At 34.5% G+C, this 13,303-nt stretch overlaps 1 pseudogene; it reads left to right on the forward strand.

Annotated features, from left to right (window-relative positions):
• The first annotated feature begins 422 nt into the window (after nt 1-422).
• LOC143605724 (exocyst complex component SEC5B-like) lies at nt 423-11,421 on the forward strand (annotated as a pseudogene).
• Nucleotides 11,422-13,303: the final 1,882 nt, after the last annotated feature.

Genomic DNA, 13,303 nt, shown 5'->3' on the forward strand with positions numbered 1-13,303 from the left:
TATATATATATTTATCATAACTTATACAAGTGTCCCTCCTTTTTTTGTTAACAGAACGGGTACGACTGCATTCACGTCCACTCGCCGTAATAACGCTCACATTTTATCAACGCTCGGGTTTTATATCATATGCTATACCAATGGCGCTACTACTAACATAGGAATTTACTACTTTAATTTTGGGTGTACTGTTTTGAGCTTATACGTAATTACTTTTTTATTGCGGATGAAGTTAAGCGAAACCGAAACCGAAATGAAAACCGAAGTCAAGCAGTGCTTGGCGTGACGGCTTGACTTTAGACGAAGAGGTCTGAACTTATTCATTCATTCATTCAACCCCCCCCCCCCCCCTCCTCTTAGAAACTAAACTGAGATCTATATCTTCTTTGTATCTTGGTGTTGTCAAGTCAAATAAAGAGAAAATGAGTTCCAGTGACGACGAGGAGCTGTTGCAGATGGCACTACGAGAACAGTCGCAGCGAGACGTCAACTACACGCGCACATCTCAATCCAGATCCTCCAAGCCCGTAGTCAATTTCGTTCAACCTCCGTCAAACCACCTCAGGAACCCTAACCCTAACCCTAACCCTACCACCACGCAGCATCGCCGGAACGCCACCGAGGACGATGAGGTCGAGATGCTTAGTATATCCTCCGGAGATGAAGATGATTCCGTTGCTGATCGCAAGCTCGGCTCGAGGAATTGCCTCAGAGGTGGGGCCAAGGTGGATGACAAAGTGTGGGATGGGGACGAACCGGATAATTGGAAGCGAGTCGACGAAGCTGAGGTATGCCGTCTTTTCGCTTTCGGTTTTGTCGTTTGATGCAAACAATCTTGCTCTTTGCACTCGATATCGCTAATATTTTGGTTATTGGTTCCTTGGTAAAATTTCAGTCGGTGCAAAATATTAATCCTGATAATGAACGATGTTGGACCCCGATATCAGTTTTTTAAGTCTTAATCGTCAAGTTTTAGTGTTTAATGCTAGTGTTTTAAGTATGAATCAGTTCCTACTTGCTACATTTGCTAGTGTTTTGTAAGTTGCAAAAGGTTAGTTTGTTCACGGTACTGAATTGTTTGTGTTAAATCATGTTATAATTACCGATATCTCGGTCATTGGCCGATATCCGATATATTTCCGCTAGGGTTTTAGCTCTTCAAGTATAGCAGCAATTTATATTAGGTTTTGTTGCTTAACTTTAGTAGGTGTTTTTTTTCTTGCACAATATGCAATGCCTTTAGATGCTCTAAGATTTGGTCTCGAATTTTGGAATTGTATTTAAAGTGAGTATGAACCACTAAGGGGATATTTACAATCAATTGTTCAAAATTTGAAACATAGTAGTGGAAGTATGAATTAGTAGGATAATGCATTGATTTTATTTCATCCATGATCTAGTTGATGGATCGTGATATGAACCGTTCTCTCACTAATTCAAATAAATGAATCCATGTATTCGTTTAACCTTATCAACCAAGTTGTTTGGAAGAAATTTTAACTAATTTTAGTAAGCAGTAAATCTTGTTATAAAACATATGGTAAAACTCTAACGCACCCTTGCTTGCATTGTACAAGTATAACATTCATTTCTTATAAGTAAAGCGTCTTTTGCAAATAGATTTGTGTCATGCTACCATTCTTTCTTTTACCTGTAGTGTATGGATATTTTATAACGACTGAACTTTTGGTAGAAAAATTATCGACAGACTAGGATATTCATGTACTACAATTTAAAAATTAAAGAAAAAATATATGTTTGTCTACCTACCATAACTATATTTGATCGTTTGACATTATAGTTTTTGTGTTTCCTGTTTTCTTCTCTATTTGATGTGGATTTATTTTGAATGCTTTGAATCATGTTGTTTAACGGATTTGGAGATACTGGTTAATTGATCATAATTTATGATACATACTCTTTTGGAACCAATTGATTTTTGATTTGATTTTCAGCGGTGGTATCTTCAAAGTATAGAACAATATTCAAACATATGTTGCTTTTCTTGATATATCATTAATATTATATCATGCAATATACTTGTTACCATAGAATTTGGGATGATATATTTTACAGTCTAGTATGACACAACTAGAAGACTGCTAATTATTTGATAATAAGTGCCTCAAGCAACAAAGGTTGCATCAATAGTTAACTCTTTTAGCTTTGAGACATAGTTTTTATTTAATTTTGGACAACAATTAAATTATCTAAAGTGTTCTTGTTGTGACAGCTTGGCAGAAGGGTTCGGGACATGAGAGAGACTAGAACAGTTCCCACAACACAAAAGTTTGAGAAGAAACCATCAGTGGCGATAAAGGGGTTTAATAATTTACAGTCTTTTTCACGTGTTATGGAACTTGTAGATCCTCTAGGACTCGGGTAAATATTCATTTTGTTATTTAACTGTTACCTATATAGTATTATTTACTACAAAGATTGACGTATTAGATCTCCTGTGCCGTTCTTTTTCCAATCCGTGGTTCATGATTTTCAGCTAATTGTTATTATTAAATATGGTTATTGTTTATAACAGGGTTATAGACACCAGAACCTTGAGGCTGGTCAATGAATATGCCGCAAGTTCTCCAGCCAACTCTGACAAAATAGATTCTGATATGCGAGGTATAGATCGATTCAAATGTTTTACTGTTTCATGTACATATCTTATTTTTTGAACGGTGGGGTAACTTTGTAGAATAGTAAGTTAGTAACCAAGTTTCAAAAATGTTCCAATTAGGTCACTCAAGTTTAAAAAGTGTTTCAGTTAAGTCACTCAACTTTCATTATTATTAAATTACAGGTTTTAACATGTTTTTTTATCATGTTTTGTTTTTGTTTCAGTGAGAAATGTTTTTATCTATTTTTTGATGTTGATGTGAGTAGTAACGTGAATTTAATTTTGTATTTTTAATATAACTAACGTTTTTATTTTTTTTAAATATAACTACATATATTGCAAATCCTGTCCCCCCCACAGGTTCTCCTCCATTGCTTTCTAGACATATAAAAATTTATTGTTAAATATAACTACATATATTGCAAATCCTGCACCCCCCCGCACACACACACATACACATGTACTCCTCCATTGCTTTCTAGACATATAAAAAATCCGACGAGGCTCGATTTAAAGATTTAGTGACCTAATTTGGAGAAAAATTGCATGAGTGACCTAATTGGAACACTTTAGAAACTTGGTTACTATTCTCTGACATATTCCCTTGAAGGGCATTTGATATAGTTACAAGTAGTTATGGTCATTCATGCAACATGCTCTCATGTATCTTTGGTTAAAATGTATATGTGGTTGACTAGTTGTAGTGGAATATTATGTATATAACTTTTAGGGCTTTCTCTTACATTTGTGGATCAAATCGAATAAGTTACATATGAAGCAAGGTTGCAAAAGTCGCTAGGCGGACCCTAGGCGACTGACTAGGTAGTTGGGTGTACTCGGGGTGTACTCGGATAGCACTCGGAAATGGTAAATATAATTTTATAAAGCAAATTAATTTTTGGAGATTATATATATGTCAAATATCATAAGTTTACTAATTTTTATGACAATATAAGTGAATATCAATATATATATAAGAAAAACATTTTTAAATACTAAATTATTCTTTAATTGCTACTTGTTAATTTTAAAAAGGATATTTTTCTTTAATATTACATAAAAACCAATTATGTTTTATTTTTTTAAGTTAAAATCGGTCCAAGTTGACCAACTGGATGTGATTTTGGCTGAGGTTGACCAACTATGATCGATTCTTAGTAACTAGGCGGAGTTAAAGAAACTCGTCTCGACGCCATACCTTGTACCGAGTACTCGTCTCGGGGAGTACTCGGCCTTGTAGACCTACTTTTACAACATTGATATGCAGTAAGAACATCTTAATCGTTAGTGTGATGTAAACAACCAATGTTGATTGTTTTTGATAATATACGTGGCATTCAAATTAACATAGAATATGCATAATGGTGGTTAGGGTGAGGTTAGGCATGCATGTAAATAAACCAAACGTTAAGTGACTTGTTCGTGAACCATTTGGTTATTTTCGTTTATTAAATAAACGAACTATTGTGAACAAGTTTTTTGTTCTTATAGTTAAACGAACAAACATGAACACGTCTCATTTGTTCATTTACGTATGTTAGTGTTGTAGAACTCGCTAGGCGCTAGTCGGCCGATGGGGGTGCCGACTCAAATTAGAATTTTTATACATATTTTTTTAAAAAAGTATACATATATAATTTTGATAAGTAACATATAAAAGTTCACATAAGTACTTCAAAGTTCACATAGTATAGTTCAAAAGTTCATATAGTATAGTTCAAAAGTTTACATAAGTACTTCAAACTTCACACTGTATAGTTCAAACATAAACATTTAAAAATGTAAATGTAACAAATCAATGAGAAAAACCAATAACTGGGGTTAACAAGTTAAACCAAGGTTCAATTGCCTATCCATAAAAAAACAAGGTTTGATTTGGGCTGACCAGGACCGACTACCGAATAATGCCACCGATTTAATCAGTAACTCACAACTAGCGATTAATCCCCGATTCTTACAATAGTGATGCACGTTTATCTTTTTTTTGTTTACGTTCTTTTATTAGTTTGTTTAAGTTCAGTTATTTACATAGGCATCTAAATTTTTTCGACCCGTTGCAATTTAGTCTAGTTTCAGTAATTTTGCAGGCCCAACATTAACATATTTATGCTCATGTTTACTTTTAATCGGTGTTCACTTGGTTATTTCCACTCATCTATATTCAGTTGTGTTCATTCGTTTACATTCGTGAACCGTTTGTTTATCCTATTAACAAACAAACATATAAGTACACGAACACACTTGTTTTCTTAACAAACTAACACCAACAAGAAAACCCTGTTCGCTCAAAGTTAAATGAACAAACACAAACATGCTCTGTTCATGTTCGTGTTCATTCTGTTCATTTACAGGCCTAAGGTTAGGTGACCTTTAGAATTTTGAATTACACTTCTTTTCAATTTGGCACTAACCATATCTTTTTGGCATGTATTTGTCATGTGAATGTGGATTTTTGCTGGATTTGCATAAGAAGCATGACCCAAATTAGAAAATGAATGATTGCTTTAGAATAGTAGGTGCTTGATAGTTTTCTTCAACAATTGGTCAAAAATGAAGCTGGCCTTTTTGCAGCTTTATACTAACAAAACGTCTTAAAATGAATGCACAGAGAAGTTGATGTATTACTCTGAGAAATTTGATCCAAAATTATTCCTATCCCGAGTGCACCGAGACACACCTGCAGCTGATCTAGAGGCCGGTGCTATGGCTTTAAAAACAGATCTCAAAGGACGGACTCAACAGAGAAAACAATTGGTCAAAGAAAATTTTGACTGCTTTGTCTCTTGCAAAACAACCATTGATGGTAAGTACTAATCACTGAGGGCGTAATGGTCATTATGCATAGTGATGAATGTTTATTATTACAGATATCGAGTCAAAACTGAGAAGAATAGAAGAAGATCCGGAAGGATGTGGGACCTCACATTTATATAGTTCCATCCAAGGAGTTACTTCTGTGGCTAATCGTGCTTTCGCACCTTTACTTGAAAGACAGGTTTTAACATTTAAACTTGGATTTTATATGGAGGTTTGAGGAACATTAAGTTTAAAAGTTTTAATTTGATAAATTGTGTTTTTATTTTTTAGGCTCAAGCAGAAAAGATTAGGTCAGTTCAAGGAATGCTTCAGAGGTTTCGTACATTATTTAACTTACCGAGTGCGATTCGTGGCAATATTAGTAAGGGAGAGTATGACTTGGCAGTCAGAGAGTACAGGAAAGCAAAGTCAATTGTTCTTCCTTCTCATGTACAATAACTAAACTTAATTTCTCTTTATATTCATGTTTGTAATTTTATTTTAATATTGTGTTGTTGTCTTTTGTAATGTATAGGTTGGTATATTGAAACGTGTTCTTGAAGAGGTTGAAAAAGTTATGCAAGAGTTCAAAGGCATGCTTTATCGGTCTATGGAAGATCCACAGATTGACTTAACCAATGTAAGGACAATACGTATTCATATACCAATAAAATTAAGTTTTTTAATATTATTCTTCGATGTTTATTGTAGCTTGAAAACGTTGTGAGACTTTTACTGGAGCTGGAACCTGAGTCAGATCCTGTTCGCCATTATCTAAATATACAAGTGAGAAGCTAATACAAAAATTATAGCTTGATTTTGAAATCACATAAGCAAATTTTACATTTGTATACGTACATATGTCTACACATGCACACACATATATGGCTGTTTAAAAAGCTAGTGGCTTGCTCGAAAATAGCTCGCTTGAAATTGGCTCGTATTCTAAACGAGCCGAGTCGGCCAGCTTGTAAATGAGCCGAGCGCAAGCAAAGGTAAGCTCGGTTTGTTGGTTCACTCGTTAGGATCGTTTAGCTGGCTTATTTGTATTAAAACCCAAAGTTTATATTCATCTATTGTAAAAAAGTAAAATTAATTTTATTTTAATAATAGACGAGCCAGCTCGAGTTTTTTTACGAGCCAAGCTCGAGCCCAACATTTCAGCTTGAGCCGAGCTGGCTCGGTTCGGGTTGTAAGTACATGAGCTGAGTCAGCTTGATTCGGCTTGTAATTGAGCCAAGCACGAGCCCATTCAGGCTTGGCTCGTTTACAGCCCTATGCATATAGACACACACACACACACGTGTGTAAATGCTTTAATTTTCTTGTTTTATGTGTACATATCAGAATCATAGGATCCGAGGTTTGCTTGAGAAGTGCACTTTTGATCATGAAACAAGGATAGAGAATTTGCAAAATGAGCTACATGAGAAAGCACTATCAGATGAAAAGTGGAGGAAAATCCAGAATGATTTAAACGAATCTGTGAGCACTTCTTTCTTTTCTTGTAATTTAAAAAACACATTATCTCTGCTAACCACTATAAATCTTAAACCTTATTTAATTTCAACTTTTGTGTACTTTCTACAGGGTGCTGTTGATATGCCTATAGATGACTTGTTAATATCAAATTCACAACCAAAAGATTCAGGTTCTGAAGAACTTGATGCTCTTCTTGGAAGATACATACGAAGATTAACTGCTGTTATTGTTCATCACATACCAGCCTTCTGGAAGGTTGCACTTTCTGTTTCAAGTGGCAAATTTGCTAAGGTAATTAATTATTTTCAAACTTCTAGATAGGCTTGTAAACAAACCGAATAAACATGAACGGAGCATGTTTTGTTCGCTCATTTAACTTTACCCGAACAAACGGGGTACCGAACACAAAAATTTAAACAAACGGGTTTTTTTTGCTCATGTCCAAAATGAACATGTTTGTATTTGTTTATATTCGTTCGCTAACAGTTAAATAAACGGTTCACAAATATAACTGAACATAGATGAATGATCATAATTGTGCTAGGACTAGTTAAAAGTGGTGTGAAGAACAATGTGTTGGGCCTAAAAATTATTAAAACTGCAGTAAGTGGCAACGGGGGCAAAAACATAATGAAATATTGAGCGTAAACGAACGAACTTAAACAAACGTAAACCAACAAACACAAATGAACGTGAATGGCCAAACTTAAACGAATTTAAATGAATGAACTTAGATGTAGTCTCAAGAACGAGAATTGTGTTCATGTTTGTTCATTTAACTTTAACCAAATGAACAAAATTTTATGTTGATGTTCATTTTACTTAACGCACATAAACAAACTCCCCGCTGAACAGTTCGGTTCGTTTACAGGCCTACTTTTAGAGTAAATATATTATTTACTCTATTATATTGATACATCTTTCATTAGCAGGTGGGAGACGAAAAATATTCAACTCACTCTCTTGATGAAGTGTCGGGAATGATACAGAACACTATATCTGCTTATGAATCAAAGGTGGATATTCTTTTATGAGAACTTTGTAATTCAAGATTCTTTTGTGAATCATTTGTAATGCTACTTAATTCTGTAGGTCCACAACACATTTCTTGATCTTGGTGAGTCAAATATTCTTCGACCATACATGAGTGATGCTATAACAGATATATCTAAAGCATGTGAAGCTTTTGAAGCAAAAGAAGCAGCACCTTCGGTTGCAGGTATGTTGACTTATTGACTTTATTGTTTCTCGGATTATCTTGATTTGTCGATTTCTTGATAACAGTTGCGGCTTTGCGTACGCTTCAATGTGAGATCACAAAAACTTACATACAAAGGCTTAGTTCATGGATGAGGTCATCAATTGAAGAGATATCAAGAAACGAATTGTGGGTCCCGGTTTCTGTTCTAGAAAGAAACAAATCTGCGTACACGATTTCTCACTTGCCTTTAGCGTTTCGTTCAGTTATGGTCACTGCAATGGATCAGATAGATACGTAAGTAAAACATTTTTCTTGACAAGTCTACCCTCAAACCTGGAGAAAGTACAATATAAAAAGCACATGGTACAACAGTATTCAAATGATGTGGCAACTTTATTTTTCCAGGATGATGCAGTCTTTAGGGAATGAAGCAACAAAATCAGAAGATGCGTTTGTACTCTTTCAAGAAACTCAAGAATCTGTTAGGGTTTCATTTTTGAACTGTTTGCTTGATTTTGCTGGTATGTAGAGGGTCGTTATTATCTTTTTTTATGTGTTTATACTCTGTTAGCTTATGATTAGAGGTTGGTAAAATGGTTGAGCCTAGCTGTATGGGCTAATGGGTATATCTGGGTAACGGTTCAGGTTGATCTGAAACATATTTCGTTAAAAGGTTTTGAACTTTTTGTTAATAATGAGTGTCAACTATAATTGCCAGAGTTACATTATTTGTACAATAATCTTAGTTTTTGAGTGATTTGATTTAGAAGGGTACACTTTGGGCGACTTTATCCCTTTTAAACGATTTGACTTTTTTATGCTATTATTTGAATTACTCGGTTGACCGGTTAGAAAATAGAACATAATCTGAATTGACCCATTAATAAGTAAATTGATTAAAACTGACACCTGTACTTATGACCAATCCTTTTTGTGCACATGATTAGGTCACTTGGAGCAGATTGGAACTGAGCTCGGTCAGAACGTATCAAATAAAGAAAATGACAATTCATTGTTTCAAAATGGATATTCTGAAGAAAATTCATTTGAACCACTTCCTGGAAGTATTACTAATCCACACCAACAGCTGTTGATGGTGTTGAGTAACCTTGGATTTTGCAAAGATGATCTTTCTCGTGAAATGCATCATAAATATAAAACACATCTGGATGCAGCCCAAGGTATTAATTTTCCCCCAAAATCCTTTTTTTGCTATTTTAAATTTGGAAATAACATATTGTTGAGTTGTTGTAATGTTGTTTAAATGGTTTTTACGTCAACAAATACAAATGCGGTCTGTGATTATCTCGAGAATAAAAATCTAGAGAATGCAAATGGTAAATGCCACACCAGCACTATCGAAAACATCTAAATTTTGCAGGGGGAAAGATGAGGTGGACAATGATGTGGATGATCTAGTTAGATCTTTCTCTGGTATTGAAGAGAAAGTCCTTGCACAGTATACCATGGCAAAGGTTCAATATTTGAGTTTTAACATATGCTTATTAACATAACCGTAAATATTATATATCATCTGTTTAGTAATAAGTTTTTCTGCATATTTTTCAGGCAAACAACATTAGAACCGCTGCTGTTAACTATTTATTGGATGCTGGAGTACAGTGGGGAGCAGTGCCTACAGTTAAAGTAATAAATTTTTTAAATAATATTAAATCCAATTTATGCTTTGATTTATTTTTAATTATGAATTTATATTTCCATTATTTCAGGGTGTGCGTGATACGTCTGTGGAGTTGATACACACACTTGTAGCAGTGCATGCTGAGGTATTTTCACTCATATTTTGGACACTGTTTTCAGTCAACTCATGCTGACCCGTTAATCTTGATTGCAGGTATCTGGGGGGTTGTAAACCTTTACTCGACAAGATACTTGGAACTCTTGTTGAAGGTTTAATGGACACATTACTCAGTCTTTTTCATGAACATAAAGACACTGATATAAGAATATTAGATGCAAATGGTTTCTGCCAGCTCATGCTTGAGGTAAACCAATGTTACGTGTTATTATAGGGGTGTGTTTTTATAATTATTCTTTTGGATTAAAAATTGAAATGGTTCTTGTGTTTTGCAGCTTGAATACTTCGAGACCATATTAAACCAGTATTTTACATCTGAAGTGAGTGAATCTTTAAGGTCATTACAAGGGGCAATATTGGAAAAAGCCACGAGAGCTCGTCTGACCCCAGTGATACTCCAAAACATCGCCGCCGTGCAACTCGTGGAAGTGATGATTTAGTTGGAGATGATAAACAGGGGGACCGTATCACCCGATGAGCTTATTGTAAGTCGCTTGTATCTCTACATAAATATTGCTTTTATAAAATAGTGTCAACTTTTGTAGTAAATTTCTTTAGTCTGTGGTTTGCCACTTAGCCCTTAATTGCCAGTTACATCATGTTTTTAAATATATTTTGCCTGACTGCCTGAGGCACTCTGCTTTCCAGATCTTGCCATTTTAGTCAGGCTCACTACCTGGGTTCGTTTTTCGGGCATTTTAGTCTTTTTACTTAGGTATAACTTATTAATGCAGGGGGTGATGATATTTAAATAATACAATATTTTTTATTTACACATGTTTAATTAAAAATATATATTATAAACATATACCTTTTCTTCAAATTAAAAAATATTTTACATTTTCATATAATGTATGCATTGAATGATTGTACATGCATTAGTAACTTGTACCTAAGTTAAAAAGGCTAAAATACCCTTCAACTTAGCTGAAAAGTTGGATGGAGCTAGTCAGCTGGATTTAAATGACAATTAAATGCAAACCACAATGTTTCTCTAGCAAAATTTTGAAAAAAAATGATGTAACTAGAAAATTAAGGCAAACCATAGGTGAAATTACTGAATTCTTGTTTTTTACTAAGTTAACTGTATATTCGATATGCTATTTTTAGGCACTGGCCAACATTGTAGCAACGAGCTACTGCAATTAGAGCTCAAGAGGACTCAAGTCAACACTGCATGTTTTGTGGAGTCGCTTCCGTTGGATCCGGTTGTTCCCACAACGGTTAAATCAGTAGCGGGTTATGGCTCGTTTAGAGACTCGCCGGGCAGGAGCTTTGGAGCGAAGCAAACTGTTGGGTCACCTAGTTTTTCAAGGCCCAGAAGGAGATAAAAATATGTGTTGATGATTCAGTTGTTGAGTTAATAATAACAATAATATGTAATATTATATTACAAACATCAGGTGAGTTGCAATTGTGTGTATCTAGATTTATAAGTAATTACCAATTTTTTTGATTTGTGGTTGTAATTTTCAACTTCTTTTTGTTGTACATGCTTGCTGTCGATATACAATTTCATTTATTTTGATCTTTTAAGAATATTTTGTAGTTTACACGAGTAAACAGTACAATTCTGATAATTATCCGTCACAAAATAGGCTTAATAGAGTATTTTTTAAAGAAAAAATCCCTAAATGAAAAGAGAAAGAAAAACCCAAAAAGTTACAAGTTTCTCAAATTAACCTTAGTAATTTGTACTGAAGAGCCAATTAAAACTTGATACTTGGCATGAGTCTGACAAACCCGACTAGTTTTTTGAAAATCTTGGGGTTTTCGTTCCAATCTCTTATTTAAATCCTTTTGTAAAAAACAGTCTCTCCAGACGGTTTTCTTATGTTTCTTATCTGATCCTTTCAAATTCTATTTTTCTTGAGAAAAAAAGCTTTTTGAATTTCGCATTCTAGACGCATTTTAAATGAATTTGTTTCAAGGAGATCATATTCTCATCTTTTGTTCTTATAAGTTTTGAAAGTTTAAATCCCATCTAGAACGATAGGATTTTTGGTATTCCGTCTCGACCGACAGAGTTTTTTAAATATTCCGTCTACTCCGACTATATGACTATATTTCTAATTAGGTTTCAGCTGGACCCCACTTTCTTAATTAAACTATCAATTATATCTAATAATTGTGTTATCCTTAACTTCTTCATTATCTTCATCTTCTTCCATTTTTGATCTTTAGGTATATTTCCAATTAGGTTTCAATCAGGTTTCATGGAATTTGATAACATTGTAGTTTGTTATGGTGGTAAATGGCAAAACAATAATGATGGAAGCTGTGAATATGTTCCAACAAACTGTAATTGGGGAGGTGCCAATCTTGATTCAAACATCAACCATACGAAGTTGTTGGGTTACTTGAAGCTCGGTTTAAGGTAACCACATTTCACGATTATCATATAAGTTCTCATCGTACTTGTATCCGTTAGATATAGAAGATGACTATGACGCGTCTCTTTTTTCAAACAGGCTGAAAAAGTGAACAATTATGAAATAGTGTTCATGTATGTTGTTGGAGAGCATGGTGATTATATGTCAGATGCTATCGGTGAGTTGAATGTCCCCCGGAAACAATGTATACCGGATTTGAATATATCAACTTATGAATATGGTGATGTTGGTGATAGTGGATGTGTAGATACTCAAGAGTGTTTTGATTTGAATGATGATCCATCGTGACTTCTTGAAGATAGTTCTTATAAATCAAAGAAAGGAAAGGGTCGTAAATTAGTTTGTTCATCTTCGCATCCTTTTTTAAGGAAAGTGTTATTGAACAAAGAAGAATTGCAACTTGAGTTAGGAATTATGGCACTAAGTGAGGGGTTTGAGTTTATAACTTCGAAATCCAACAAACAACGATTAGAAGTTCGTTTGTAGATTTAAAGGGTGTGAATGGTTTTTGCGGTCACGTAGCATCCTCAAGCATTTAATATAACGTCATTTAATGACGTTCATACATGTTCTAAGACGCAAATGCATCCTAATCATCGTAATGCTAATAATAAAGTGGTGGCTCATTGCATCAAGGGTTTGGTTGAGGACAACACACGAAACCTTAAAGGGAAGGATGTTTTGACATTCTTGGTCAAAGATTCAATGCAATTTATCCTACAAATAAGGCTGGAAAGGTAAAGTTTATGCCGAGAGTCTTCTTGTTGGTTCTTCCGAGGATTCATTTGGTAAACTTCCGATTTACAGTCACAATTTAGAGATTGCCAATCCTGGAACTCACACTCATATCTTTAAGAGACGATTTAAACGGTTTAACGCTATTAATTGTCATCGGTTCTTTTGTAAGAAGCTTTATTAGGTGTTTGCGTCCAGTGATTATAATCGACGGGGCGCATCTAAATGGGAGTTTCAAAGGGACAATGTTTTTGGCA

The sequence above is a fragment of the Bidens hawaiensis genome, unplaced genomic scaffold, assembly GCF_021521415.1.
Source record: "Bidens hawaiensis isolate Kalapana, Puna unplaced genomic scaffold, B.hawaiensis_p1.1 tig00070940_1, whole genome shotgun sequence".
Lineage (NCBI taxonomy): Eukaryota > Viridiplantae > Streptophyta > Magnoliopsida > Asterales > Asteraceae > Bidens > Bidens hawaiensis.